At 41.2% G+C, this 14,353-nt stretch overlaps 1 protein-coding gene and 1 long non-coding RNA gene across 14 annotated transcripts in view; one reads left to right on the top strand and one right to left on the bottom strand.

Moving 5' to 3' along the window:
* The window catches only part of RALY (RALY heterogeneous nuclear ribonucleoprotein), a 144,104-nt gene that overhangs the window by 409 nt on the left and 129,342 nt on the right, over positions 1 to 14,353 (top strand). For 3 of the 13 annotated variants that reach the window (XM_077110936.1, XM_077110838.1, XM_077110849.1), the window contains exon 1: positions 29 to 391. The exons of 3 other annotated variants lie outside the window; for them this stretch is intronic. The gene's annotated coding sequence lies outside the window, so the exon portion shown is untranslated. Of the gene's footprint in view, positions 1 to 26; positions 392 to 729; positions 1,128 to 14,353 lie in introns of those variants that run through there. 7 more of the 13 variants (XM_077110877.1, XM_077110896.1, XM_077110909.1 and 4 more) reach the window with 7 other exon arrangements.
* LOC143642562 (uncharacterized) overlaps positions 1 to 14,353 on the bottom strand; it is a 49,646-nt gene that overhangs the window by 30,944 nt on the left and 4,349 nt on the right. The window contains exon 3 of the long non-coding RNA XR_013155741.1: positions 1,504 to 1,699. This is a non-coding gene — a long non-coding RNA (uncharacterized LOC143642562). The remainder of the gene's footprint in view (positions 1 to 1,503; positions 1,700 to 14,353) is intronic.

Raw genomic sequence — 14,353 nt, 5'->3', positions numbered from 1 at the left:
AGCATCTACCCGGGAGACAGGAGTGGAGGGGAGGGAAGCCCAGGTTAGGACTAGGGCGGAGGGCGGGGCCAAGCTGAGGGGCCCTACCCCTGCGCGCCTCAGTGGTGTAGGCCGAGGGAAGGACTCGCGGCTGCGGAGCTCGCGCCGCTGTCAGTATAGCTGGACGCGCGAACGGCGCGGGCTCTGGGCAGATCAAGCCGCGAGAAGCTGTGGGGGCGGTAGCGGCGGCGACGACGACGACGCCGCAGACGAGGGCTCCCGCGCTTGTGTTCAGGCTCCTCACGCCGCGGTCGGGGCCGCCTCCCTCTCTCCCTCCCTTCATTCCGCCCCCAAGTGCGGCGGCACCGCCTCCTTCCTTGCCGAGCTTCTCTCTCCAGATCTCTTGGCGCGGGTGAGTGGGAGCCGCGGGCGTCTCCTCAAGAGAGTGTGTGAGTGTGTGAGTGTGTGAGTGTGTGTTCCTGTGCTTCTTTTCGGTCGCTCACCTCTTCAAGCGGGCCGTTACCTATTTTTAGAAACTCTTTTTCTGGTCATTCCGGAGCCCGGAGAGCCGGAGTAACTCCAGATCCCCTCCTTCCGCACATTCCCTGTACCCGAGCCCGCCGCCCCGTGTCGCCCGCCCCGGCAGTTCCGCGGCCCGGGCCTGGGCCAGGAGTTGGCCGGGTGGGCCCGCGCCGGCTCGGAAGTTGGAGTCTTTTGTGTTTGCGCCCCGCCCCGCTCGGCGAGGGGAGGAGGGAGTGGAGCGGAGGCCGCGCCGAGGAGGCCTCGGCGGGCAGGGCCAGGACTCTGGCCCCGGGCTTTTTTCCGCCTCCACACTGCCCTGCTGTCCTCCTAGGCTGGGTCTGTGGATCCCTGAGACGGGTACAACTGGCCCTGACTCGACCCTCGGGGGCCTGAGCGCCCCCGATCCTACTTCTCCCGGTCCTGAGCTCATTGGTACACCTGGGGCTTGGAGGGGAACAACCACAGGCCTTCGAGCTGGGGCGTTATTTCGCACTTCACGCAGTGCTCTTCGCGGCCCAGCCTGAGTTCGCGCCTCGGTGAAATGGGGGAAAAATGAAATTCGTTTCACAGGGTGTTTGCGTGCTCGATGAGGGAACTAATAAATGAGAACTGTTTAATACCAACAGGTAAATTTAATGAGACTTGATCATGTGCTAGGCCCCTTGCCAGGTATTTCATAAGGCGTTTTTTCATTTAGTGCTCACAACGGCCTTCTGGAGTTATTCCCATTGCACAGAAGCAGAAATAAAGGCACGGAGAGACTAGTTTGCTCCAAAACACCCTGTAGCCACAGAAGTGTAAGGCAGTGATGCTAATACCTGTTATTTATTTCCTAATGTGAGCATGTATAATCCCTAGTGCAAAAGGAGTTATTCCTGGATCAACCATGAGTTAGGGGCATTACTAGGTCCTTCCTGACTTTTGGGCCATTTTCCACATGAAATACCATTCTAGGCTACCAAAACTCCGAGGGAAAGGAGGATAGAATGACTTTCTGCTTACCTTTCCTCTAGAAGTTGGTGGATGCAGGGAACTCCAGGTCTCAAGCGTAACTGAAATTCCCTGGGACTTTGGCTCAAGGAAGGTGTAAATCCAAGTGAAGTCTGTCCATAATTTTGTTCATATTATGTTCCTCCTCCATTATCTCCCCTCTTCATTCCAAACCTTGCATTTCTCTGGTGTTTAGATTTACAGATTTCTGTGGGTTAGGGGTGACAAATCATTTACTCAGGTCTGCTTTCAAGTAGGGTTTTATTTCCCTTATTTTCAGATAAGGCCCAGAGAGCTTAAAGTGAACTAAAATTAGCTTTGGGAAGTGTTTCAGTTTTCCAATATGTTTGATTTCCAGTATGTATGAGGAGTCTGAAAATCAGGCAGGGGAGTTCCTGAGCTGAATATTGAGGGGTCTCTTAGGAAGGGAGGTCTTACCCTGATATTTGATGTCTGTCTTAATCCCTTGGAATCTGGTAGGTGTACTGTGCTTCCCCCTCTGCATCCCAAGAATCATGGTAGGGAGGAATTGTTCCCCTTTCTGTATTAATAGTAAGTTCTAAATTAAAACTGCCTTAGTGATAGAACAAGAACTAGAATCTCCAGTCTTCTGCCTCTCAGTTCAGTAATTTTTATTTCTGCCTCATGAAAGGGCATTTAACCATTTATTCAGCCCTGGAAAGACCAAGAATCTTGAGTGAATGGAAATTCCAACGAAGTTGTGTAGTCCCAGCCACTCTCTATGCCTCAGGTTTAGCAGTAAAAGGCCAGATTTTGTGCACAGGTATACCATTTTTTATAAGTTGCCACTTTTGTTTTACAGTACTTTATAGTTTACAGCACTCTTTTGTAACCATCATCTGATTTCATTTCTAATTCATTTCTGTGAGGGAGTTTACTGAGCTAGGTTTGTATTGCCATTTTATTACGTGGAAATTGAAATACAGCAAGGTTAGGGCACTTGCCTTAGGTCATGCAGTTAAACAAGAGATGGGGCAGGACATCTCTCAGGCTGAGGATTTGATTTGGCCTCATCAAATGAGCCACTCATTGTGACTCTAAGCTTCGATTTCCTTATCTGTAAACTCTCACAGGATTGTTGAGGGTTTATGAGAAAATGGCTGTGAAAGTAGTTTGTAGTGTTAGTAATAATAACTAACACTTATTCAGCATTTGTCATATAGCAGGTACTGTATGTCTGTGTCTCTTTTAATCCTCAGAGCAAACCTCTGCATTAGATACTGTTATTATCCCTGTTTTACAGAAGAAAGAACAGGCTTCTGGATGTTACAGGACTTGCTCAGGGTCATATAATTTAGTAAGTGACAGAGCCAGGATTCAATTTGCAGACAATATAACTTGTGCTCTTAGTGTCTTCCTTAACCTACTGCATCTGCAGCAGGGCATGGCTTACAGTCTTAGAGCAAGAACCCATGCCTTGTGGTACCTTTGGTTAAGTTCTCCCCTCTGGATTGAAGCTCATCACTGAAGCCTTTTTTCTTTTTTCAAAGATGACTGCTGACCCCTTCTCTATTTTCGGAAGAAACTACCTACCCTTGAAATTAAACCGGATGATCCTCATCCTTGTCTGCCTCTCTGACTAACCAGGGTTTGGACATATGTGGCTGCAGTGATCGAAATAGTAGTGCTTGACAGTGGTTTGCAAGAATGATTAAGTGGAAATGAAATGTTCCCACTCTGCCTCCCCCCTTCCGTAAAGGCACACAAGAAATACTAGTTTTGGGGTTCCTGGAGGGTGTTTATGGATCTACACTGCTTGCAGGCATCTGGGTCTATGTATTTGGCAGTGGGGAAGAGAGTATTTGTATGTTTGTGAAGGGTAGTTGAAATTTTGTCCTGACAGCAACGGGTTGGAGGCTGGGAGGGTGTTTCAGAGTTGAGTAATAGGGCAATAGACACAGATCTGATCATGTTTCTTTTTTTCTTAAAAATCTGATGGCTCAACATTGCCTGCTTATTGAAGCCAACACCCCTGTGTGTGACCAGTGAGGTCAGAGAGTGTTGAGTTATTAGATAGAATCTTGTAGTTGAGGGTCCTTAAAGTCATTTAGAGCAGCCACCTGGTCGACATTTGAACTGGCTACCTATTTGAATTTCTGATTTGTTGGACACCTTGTTACTGGAAAGTTTTCCATTGGCAGGCCAATTATTAAATATCTGTTGTGTGACAGACATAGTACTAAACTTGAGGACCTGTTCCAGTCTTCAAGGTTTATATGGCTTAGTAAGGGAGACAAACCCAGAAACAGGCACTGTGAGATGTGTTGTGATAGGAGCAAGCTTCATGAGAACACAGAGCAGTGATACCTCACCCAGTCTTGGAGGGTAAGGGAAGGCTTCTTTGGAGGAGAGGAAGACCTCAAGAAAAAAATAGACATAAGCCAGAAAGAGAAGAAATTTGTGGAGTCAGAGAAGAGGCAAAGAGAAGACAGTTAGAGGCAGAAGAGGCAGCAAATCTAGAAATCTTGGTGATGGTAGGTGAATTTTTTTGCCATTTACTATATTTACCAGGTACTGTTCTAAGCATTTAACATAATATAAGCTCATTTCTTCCCATAACCACTCAGAGAGAGATACTATTATTATTCCCTTTTTGTGGGTGAGGAAACACGTCTAGAGTGGTTAAATAAGTTTTTCAAGATCCCTGGATGGGACATAGAGCATGAGGTTAGATGGGATATGGCAAGAGATGAGAGTGGCAAGGTAGGCAGAGCAGAGGCCAAGTCATGAAAGGGCTTGTTACCCATATTGAGGAGTTTGGACTTTATCCCAAAGTAAGAAGAGGGCCATAATCTAGTCTACATTTTAGAAGGATGTCTCTGGCTGCTTGTTTGGGGAGTGGTTTGGAGGGGTAGAGCACCATGGGCAAAGAGAGCATAGGAGGCCGTTGCAGTAATAATTGGCAAGAGGTTATGGTGTTTGAAATGAAAGGTGTGTGTGTATGCGTGCACGCATGTGTGTGGATGTGTGTATAGAAAGAAGATGGAATTGAGTGATGAGGAGATACAAAGATTCTTGGTGTGAAGAGTAAGGGGAGGAATTGTTCTAGTTTGCTAGCTGCCAGATGCCATATACCAGAAACGGAATGGCTTTTAAAAAGGGGAATTTAGTAAGTTGCTAGTTTACAGTTCTAAGGCTGAGAAAATGTCCCAATTAAAACAAGTTATAGAAATGTACAATCAAAGGCATCGGGGAAAGATACCTTAGTTCAAGAAGGCCCATGAAATTCAGGGTTTCTCTCTCAAGTGAGAAGGCACATGGTGAACACAATCATAGTTTCTCTTTTGGCTGGAGGGGCACATGGCAGAAGGCATCATCTGCTAGCTTTCTCTCCTGGCTCTATTTACCACCCTACCCCTCCCATGAATAGAGACAGGAATCTGCCCAAATATTATTTTAGTTGTCTTTTCTGTTTTCACAGTTCTTTCTTTTCCTCATAGTATTAGTGTCTTTTTGTCGCTTCATCATGGCCTCCATGGTATTAAATATGTTGTACTTCCTGGGAGAAAGGGAGGAAGGATGAATATTGTCCCTAAGCCTAAGTTCCAGAAAAGCCATTTAAGCTCTCCACTGCACCCTGCACTCTGTGCCAGGTTAGTGGGTTTATGGCTGAATACTCAAGTTTTTTGTGCTCCATTGACTAAAGTTCAAATCTGGCCATCCTTCCAATATTCCTAGTGCAGTTTCACTAGGGGAAATAGCATTTACTAGACTTTTGATGTTGGTCAAACTCACATTAACTGTAATTACCTAGTACCCCTCTGAGATCTCATTTTTCCTATCTGTAATACAAGGGGGTTGGACTAAATAATTTTGAATGATATGTCTATCCCTTAACTGTCTATGAATTTCTAGTTTTATGCAGGTGACTTAAGGATTTATGTCTGTGAGGAGAAAGTAATTTGGTAGAGTGTGAAGAGTATCTCTGAGGGTTAAATTTTGGGCTCATAGATACCTTTTAATATATAAACAGAAATCGCTTTTCAGAGTGGCAAATTGCTAAAAAATTGCTTTTGAGATGAGTTGATCAAATTGTCTGCTGCGTTCTCTTATAAACTGGAGTTATAGTTCCATGGGATAAACTTGGAGTCCAAGACTATGTACATTGTATTTGAATATGAAACAGACTGTTTAAAGTAATGTAATAAAGGGAAAATAAAAAAGCATTGTAAGATTCTCACATAGTGCTAGGACTGGAAACACATAAGACTAGAAATTTTCATTTCCATAGGACTTTAGCCTTGTGATGTGGAGACCCGTACTGAGGTTACTGGGTCTTTGATATGGCATTTCTAGAGACTGAGTTCCATGTAAGTATTCTTTTTTAGAAGGGCATATTTAGACACTTAATGTCACTGGCTGGGCTTTCTTCAATCCAGAGGCTGGTATTTTGCTGTCTTTCTTTTTGTTTGTTTTATTAAAGATACTGCTTGCGTGGTAGCTGATGATAATGTTTGTCTAGTTTCCTTTGAAATTCTTTGTGTTAGTGGAAGCAAGCCCAGCAGTCATTTCCATAACCGTTATTTTTCTAGATCTGAGTTTTCTTTTTTGAAGATATGATCATGCCATAGTGAGAAGTCAAAACATTTGTTTCCTGCTTACACAGGCCATTTTAAAGCTTTGGAACTTTGTTCTTGCAGATAGCTGTAAGATTTCCTTGCACTGGCACTGAGTAAGAGTGCTGTCATAATGGCTGTATCTGCATCAGTTGATCGCAGTATATTTTCTTGAAACCTTAAAGACTCACCCTAATTAATTTTGATACCAATTACAATAAACTCTTACTGAAATTAGGGTCTTGATTAGTGTTACCATCATAAGCAGGTTACATAACTGAGGTGACATGATTGTGCTTCTTGAAAGAGGTTCACTGGCCTTCCATCCCTAAGCCCAGCCATTCATTCCAGTATCTACTGTGTTTTCCTTATGGAGAAAATAAAACCCAAGCAAGATATGAATCTTGCCCCTGTATTTCTTTCAGTCTTATGAGGGAGACAGGTAAATAAAAATCTTAGTACCTTTCTACTCTTGCTGCCCTAGCCCAGATACTGGGGTTAAGGATCCAGACTGGAAGTAGTATGATTGCCTATCATTAGGCAAGGAGAAATTTAAATCCCTGACTTCCAGTGTTTAGATTTATTTTCAATCTTTGCTCCTTTCCCTGTTCTACTTACTATTCATATATTTCTCCTCTGTTGCCAAGATATCCAACTCCCAGTGTGTAAATTCTAGAACATTAGGGTAGGAGACAGCATTGCCCTTCAGGTTTGGGTATCCAGACATCTACTTAGTGCCTTCCCTGTTCTCACATCACTTCTCTGGTTGGCTTCCAGAGAGGTTTGGTGTTGTCTAGCTTTTTATTTAAGAATGGAGAAAACTAAGTTTCAAATTGAGTGATTTTAAATTTTATTTTACTTCTTTTAGAAATAAAATAGTTTTCTTATTTTGCTTGTAAGTGGAATTATTTGAGTTGTGGTTTTGGCATTTGACCAGTTTGAGACTTACTGTGTTTAAATTCTGGCTCTTGAAACCCATTGCCATTGCTTCTGCTACTCTTTGAAAACTTTGTAGCCTGGAGCTCTGAGATATTAAGGGGACATTGAGGCTGCCCTGATCTTGAAGGGCTCCTCTTCCTTTCTCCCTACCCTCAAAAGAGAAATGTTATTTGGGATGTTTTGTTGTGTTCTTTATTTCTTCCAGCAATTTAGCATTGCCTATAGGGGTCTAGGAAAATAGGAAGTATGCCTGTGTCAGTCCTTGACTATTGAAATCAGTTGATGATACTGTTTGGAGCCCACTTGAGTGACGTACTTGGTCCTGTGAGGGGTGTAAAAATATAAAGCATACTCTTTGTATGAGAGGTTATGGTCTCTTTGGGAAGATTATAAAACCATCAAGATATAGTTGATAGTAAAGCAGTTTGGTCTAGAGCTTGGTTCAGAAGATCAATCTACTCTTGTTCCTTGGTACTAATAAGACCAGGTGAACTGGAGTGAGTCATTTTCCCTCTCTGAACACTTTTTTTTTCATTTATAAAGTGGGGTTAATATGCTTATCTTGCCTTCTTCACAATGCTGTCGTGAAGAGCAAGTTAAATAATGTTACTGAAAGTACATTGTAAAACCAGATGATGCAGTTCAGATCTGAAGAATCATTGAGTAATTTGTCAGAAATAATAGGGTTTTCCATAGGAGGGGAGAAACCTCTCTGGGTTACAGTGGTCCGAGTTAGCCTCTAAAATTGGGAGAATGATGGAAGCATTTAGACAGGGGCAATGTTGGAACAAGCGACTGTAGGCAAAGCTCTTTAGGGGGAAACTATAGGTGAGTGTTCCCCAACCTCATACTCAAGTCATAGAGTAGTTGTATGTCCAACTTTAGTAGTTACTGTCAGTTTTCAAAGGCATATACTCTCAACAGCAGTGAATGAGAGAATTCCTTTTGCTCTGTGTCCTTGTCAGCACTTAGCATTGTCTGTTTTCATTTTACTTTATTCTGGTTGGTGTGCCCTTTATAGATAAGAATTTTAAGAAACAATATGAACTGTCAGGTAGCAAAAACTATAAAGGGATAAAATGATTGAAAAGTTCAGAGAAAGGAGAAATTGTTTACTTTGTGGGCATGTGTGTAAGGCTGTGTGGTACCCAGGGAATGGAGGAGCTAACATTTGAACTAGACCTTGTAGGGTAACTATAGTGACCATACTTCTTCCAGGACCATCCTAATTTCTAATATTCTGTGTCATCGTGCTTTTTAATTTGTGAAGTAACAATATTTCTGTGTCTGAACTTTATCTTCCAGGCTACCCAGCAACAATAATCAGATATCTTTTCTCAGTTGCTTTTTTCTCCAGAAAGTAAATTTACAGGAGATTTAGACTGTAGAGACAGAGAAAGAACACTCTGTGCAGTGGGGACAATTCGAGCAGAGACACAGCTATGTCAGTGACCAGCTCAAGTGGCATCCATTTTCTTTGCTAATGAGCAGAGAGGGGAGATGCTGTCACATATGATGGGGGTGAGTGATGCCTTTTCATAGCCTCTTGGAGCATATAAAAAAGTTAATGCCTTTCCCAAGCTAACTTTTATTTTAACTGGGTAGAACGATGAGGATGACCTCCTTGCCTATAATTACATCATTTCAAAGAAGGTATTAATCCAGCAAGTAGGCATACTTTTGAAGGATGTAGAAAGGGAATTTTTCTTTTCTTAAAATGGAGGGGGAAAGAAAGGAACACCAAAACCTAAAGTGCTTTAGTCTCTCAGAGCTTATCTATTACTTGTTTTTCTAGTTTGCTAGCTGTCTGAATGCAATATACCAGAAATGGAATGACTTTTAAAAAGGGGAATTGAATAAATTGCTAGTTTACAGTTCTAAGGCTGAGATAATGTCCCAATTAAAACAAGTCTATAGCAATGTCCATTCAAAGTTATCTAGGGAAAGATACCTTGGTTCAAAAAGGCTGATGAAGTTCAGGGTCTCTCTCTCATCCAAGAAGGCACATGGTGAACACAGTCATGGTTTCTCCCTCAGCTGGAAGGGCACATGGTGAGCACAGCCTCATCTGCTAGCTTTCTCTCCTGGCTTCCTGCTTCAAAAAGCTCCGGGAGGCATGTGCTTTCTTCATCTCCAAAGTACTGGCTGATGGACTCTGCTTCATGGTGCTGCAGCATTCTCTGCTCTCACTGAATCTCTTCCGTTTTCCAAAATGTTTCCTCTTTTATATGACTCCAGTTAACCGATCAAGACCCACGTGAATAGGTGGAGATATGTCGTCACCTAATCCAGCTTAACAACCACTCTTGATTGAGTCACATCTTCAGGGAGATGATTTAATTGCAGTTTCAAACATACAGTATTTACTAGGGGTTAGAAGATACAGCTGCCTTTACAGAATGGGATTAGGATTAAAACATGGCTTTTCTAGGGTACATACCTCATTTCAAACCAGCACACTTGTACACTTGCTTAGAAAAAATTGCCATTTCTTTGTCAGTTTTTATCCTGCTGGGTGGATCCTAGGTGGGTATTTATTTTCTGTCGTTTTACCAAAGCACTGTGAAGATTGGCATGAACGTTGCTCATGTTTTAGAGCCTTTCCTCTTTGTTCTGTTGGCAAATATTAGAAAATATACCTTAAATTACCTGTTTGGAGAAATAAGGTGGCCCTGCCTGCTTCCAGAGAGCAACACTTTCATGTTAATCGTTAGTCAGCTCCTGATCCTGTGTCTTGGGTGTTTTTCAGGAGGACCTGGGGGTATTGAAGCTGCTATGGGACACTTACCAGAAAGTACCTAGGCTCTCTGTTGAGAACACTAGTTGAGTACTTGATTAAAAATCTAGACCCAACTCTGCCTTTTCGTGTTAATAACAACTACCATGAATTGAGTACCATTGTGTCTAGACCATGTGCTTGGTACCTGTGTTCCTACTGTTTATGGAAGGTTCCTATGTGCAAAGCCGTTTATATATATGATCGTATTTAATTCTCATTTCTACCCTAAGAGGTATGTTCTGTTGCTCCCCATCATACGGATAGAAAACTGAGACACAGGTTAAGAAATATATCCATGGTAACATTGCTAGTTAATGGAGTTGTTAAGATTTGAACCTAGTTAATTTCAGATACAAACAGAAGCAGTCAGTAAGTTAACAAAGCACATTGTTCCTCAATTTGTGATGTCATACTTTGTTTATACCCCTACCTACTTCTTTTCATCCTATGATCAAAGAAAATTTCAGCTGTCATGTTTTGATATTAAATATTTCATTATCTATCTTTATAAGATGACTTTAAAAAACACAACTACAATGCCATTATCACACCTTAAAAATTGAACAGTTCCTGAATGCTGTTAAAATCCAGATTGTAAAAATTTCTGTTTGTTTTATAAATGTCATAACTTTATTTTTACATTTGTTTGATTCACAATTTATCTAAGGTGGTACACATTGTAAGTGGTTATGTTTGCCAAGTCTCTTTTAATATGTAAATGTCTCTCCCCACCACCCCCAGTTAATTTGTTCAAGAAACTGGGTTGTTTGCCATGCTCTGGATTTTGCTGATTACATCCCTGTGGTGTGTTTAATATGTTTCTCTGGCCTCTGTGTTTCCTGTAATTTAGTGGTTGTGTCTAGAGGATAGTATTTCTAAATCCTCAGGACAACCCAGAAAAAACAGGTATTGTTCCTATTTTACATTTGCGGAAACAGACTGAGGAAGGTTGGTTGAGGCCAAGTCTGGATTTGAATACAAATCTCCTTGCCTCTAAAGTTTTGCTCTTTCCATTTCACCACTAAACCACTCTTTTCTTTCGGCCTTAGTTTCTTTGATGTGTACACTGAGATCTCTTCTGGGAGTTATGTTCTGTGTATCGGTGACTGATATGCCTCCCATGTGGTGGCATGATTCTGGATGCTGTGGTGATCCTCATACAAGTTAAACTGTCTTTAAGGAACAAATAGTTAGGCAGGGACTGCAAGAATATAGTTTGTTTCAGACATGAAGTCTGATTTGGTCAGAGTGGGGCCATGGGATTCTCAGTCCCCAAGAACTACTTAATCAACCTCCCTGCATCCTGTTTTGCCTGCTTCCATGCCATACTACTAATTGCTACCAGGTGCCTCTTCCTAAAAACATTTTTTTAAAACATTTTTTATTGTGAAATATATACACAAAAATAATAAATTTCCAAGTGCAGTTTAACAAGTAGTTATAGAACAAATTTCAGTTTGGTATGGGTTATGGTTCTACAATTTCGGGTTTTTCCTTCTAGTTGCTCTGAGACAACAGAGACTAAAAGAAGTATCAGTATAATGATTCAGCAGTAGTACTCATTTGTTGAAACGTATCTGCTCTGTTATAACTCCTCCTTCTCCTTTGATCCTCTCCCAATCTTTAGGGATATTTGGGCTATACCTCTTTTAACTTTTTCATGTTGAAAAGGGATGTTGACAATATAGGGGGATGAAACTAGTAGATGTTCTTGGAGAGGCTGGCGCCTCTGGGTTTCAGGACTTATCTGTTCCAGGAACCCATCTGGAGGTTGTAGATTTCTGAAAAGTAATCATATGCATGGAACTGTTTTTTTGTTTTAATATTTTTACTGACAAGTCTTCACACGGATACATTCTATACACGGCGTACAATCAGTGGCTTACAGTATCATCACAGAGTTGTGTATTCATCACCATGATCATTTAAAAAATTTTTTTTACTAATAAAACCAGTCAACATACAAACATGAACATTCTTAACATATGAACATTCCGTACATAGTGTGCAGTCAAGGCTCACAGCATTATCATATAGTTGAATATTCATCACCATAATCATTTCTCAGAACATTTACATCACTCCAGAAAAAGAAAAGACTCATACATACCATAGCCCTTACCCCTCCTTTTCATTAACCACTAGTATTTCCCTCTACCCAATTTATTTTAACATTTGTTCCCCTTAGAATTTATTTATTTTTAATCCATATTAAACTCAATTAATATGGAACGCCCATATGGATTAAAATAAATACATATTTTTCTTTTTTTAAAATTTTTTATTAATTAAAAAAAATTATAAGAAACACAAACATTCCCAACACATACACTTAGCAATTCACAATATCATCACATAGTTGCATATTCATCATCATGATCATTTCCCAGAATATTTGCATCAATTCAGAAAAAGAAATAAAAAGACAACAAAAAATATAACAAAAACAGAAAAAAAAATTTTACATACCATACCCCTTACCCCTCCCTTTCATTGATCACTAGCATTTCAAACTGAATTTATTTTAACATTTGTTCCCCCTATTATTTATTTTTATTCCATATGTTCTACTCATCTGTTGACAAGGTAGATAAAAGGAGCATCAGACACAAGGTTTTTACAATCACACAGTCACATTGTGAAAGCTGTATCATTACATAATCATCATCAAGAAACATGGCTACTGGAACACAGCTCTACATTTTCAGGCAGTTCTAATCCATATTTTTTACTTATTTGTCCGTACTGTAGATAAAAGGAGCATCAGAACAAGGTTTTCACAATCACACAGTCACTTTGCGAAAGCTATATCACTATACATTCATTTTTAAGAAACGTTGACCAATGGAACTTTTGTAGAATCTCAGCTAAAGCCCTATGTGTTCTTTAGGGTTAACAGGAATGATGTTGGTTGGGATTTGGTAAACTGTGGCAATTAACATTATCTAGCTGAAGCTTGCATAAGAGTAATCTCCAGAATAGCTTCTTGAGTCTATTTGAACTCTTTTAGCCACTGATACCTTATTTTGTTACATTTTTTCCCCCTTTTGGTCAGGAAAATCAAAGAAGCTCAACAGAACTCCAAATAGAATAAATCCAAATAGGCCTTCCTCAAGATACATACTAATCAGTATGCCAAATGTTGAAGAGAAGCATAAAATCTTGAAAGCACCAATAGGAAAACAATCTACTACATACAGGGGAAACCATATAAGACTGAGTTCAGACTACTCAACTGGCAGTATGGAGGTGAAGAAGGTGTTTTTGATCCCGCAGTACCAGGGCCAGGCTCATCCCTGGGTGTCAAGTCCCACTTTGCCAGGGTGTTCTAGTTTGCTAGCTGCTGGAATGCAACACACCAGAGACGGATTGGCTTTCAATAAAAGGGGACTTATTTAGTTAATGTATAGTTCTTCAGAGAGAGGAAAGGTAGCTAACTTTCAACTGAGGTTCTTTCTTACGTGGGAAGGCACAGGGTAATCTCTGCTGGCCTTCTCTCCAGGCTTCTGGGTTCCAGCAACTTTTCCCGGGGTGATTTCTTTCTGCATCTCCAAAGGCCTGGGCTGAACTGCAAGTGCTGAGATGAGGTATGTTGAGCTGCTTGGGTTGCACTACGTTGAACTCCCTCATTTACGCACCATCCAATTAAATCAAACATCCTTCATTGCAGCAGGTATGCCTCCTAGCCGACTGCAGATGTAATCAGCAACAGATGAAGTTCACATGCCATTGGCTCATGTCCATAGCAGTAGCACTAGGCACCTTCGCTTGGCCAAGCTAATGCTTGAATCTAGCTACCACACAGGGAGACTCACACCCTGGACATCATGTCCCACGTAGTGGGGAAAGCGTGATGATTTTTCTTGCAGAGTTGGGCTTAAAGAGAGAGAGGCTACATCTGAGCAGCAAAAGAAGTTCTCTGGAATTAACTCTTAGACATAATTATAGGTAGGCTTAGCTTCTCCGTTATGGGAATAAGTTTCATAAGAGCAAGCCTCAGGATCAAGGGCTTGCTCCCCCTTATATGGGGCGTGACACCTAAGGGTATAAATCTCCCTGGCTACATGAGACAGAACTCCTGGGATGAGTCGGGACCCGGCATCATGGGATTGAAAAACCTTTCTTGACCAAAAATGGGAAGAGAGAAATGAGACAAAATAAAGTTTCAGTCGTTGAGAGATTTCAAACAAGATTTCCTCCTTTTTTTTTCTTTGCATGGGCAGGCACTGGGAATAGAACCCGGGTCTCTGGCATCAGAGTTGAGAGATTATCCTGGAGGTTGTTCTTATGCATTATATAAATACCCCTTTTTGGTTTATGGTGTATTGGAGTGGCTAGAGGGAAATACCTGAAACTGTTAAGTTGTGTTGTAGTATCCCTGATTCTTTTTTTTAAAACTTTCTATTTTCAAATTCCTTCAAACTTCAGGACAGTTGCAAAAATAATATGAACACTGTACAGAGAACTCCAGCGTTCCCCACTCCCAGATACCCAGATTCACCAATTTTAACATTTTGCCACTTTTGCCTTATCAGTCTAATATCTATCTATCTACCTAGCTATCTAA

The sequence above is a fragment of the Tamandua tetradactyla genome, chromosome 1 (assembly GCF_023851605.1).
Source record: "Tamandua tetradactyla isolate mTamTet1 chromosome 1, mTamTet1.pri, whole genome shotgun sequence".
Classification (NCBI taxonomy): domain Eukaryota; kingdom Metazoa; phylum Chordata; class Mammalia; order Pilosa; family Myrmecophagidae; genus Tamandua; species Tamandua tetradactyla.
This window is presented reverse-complemented; position numbering and strand designations above follow the sequence as displayed.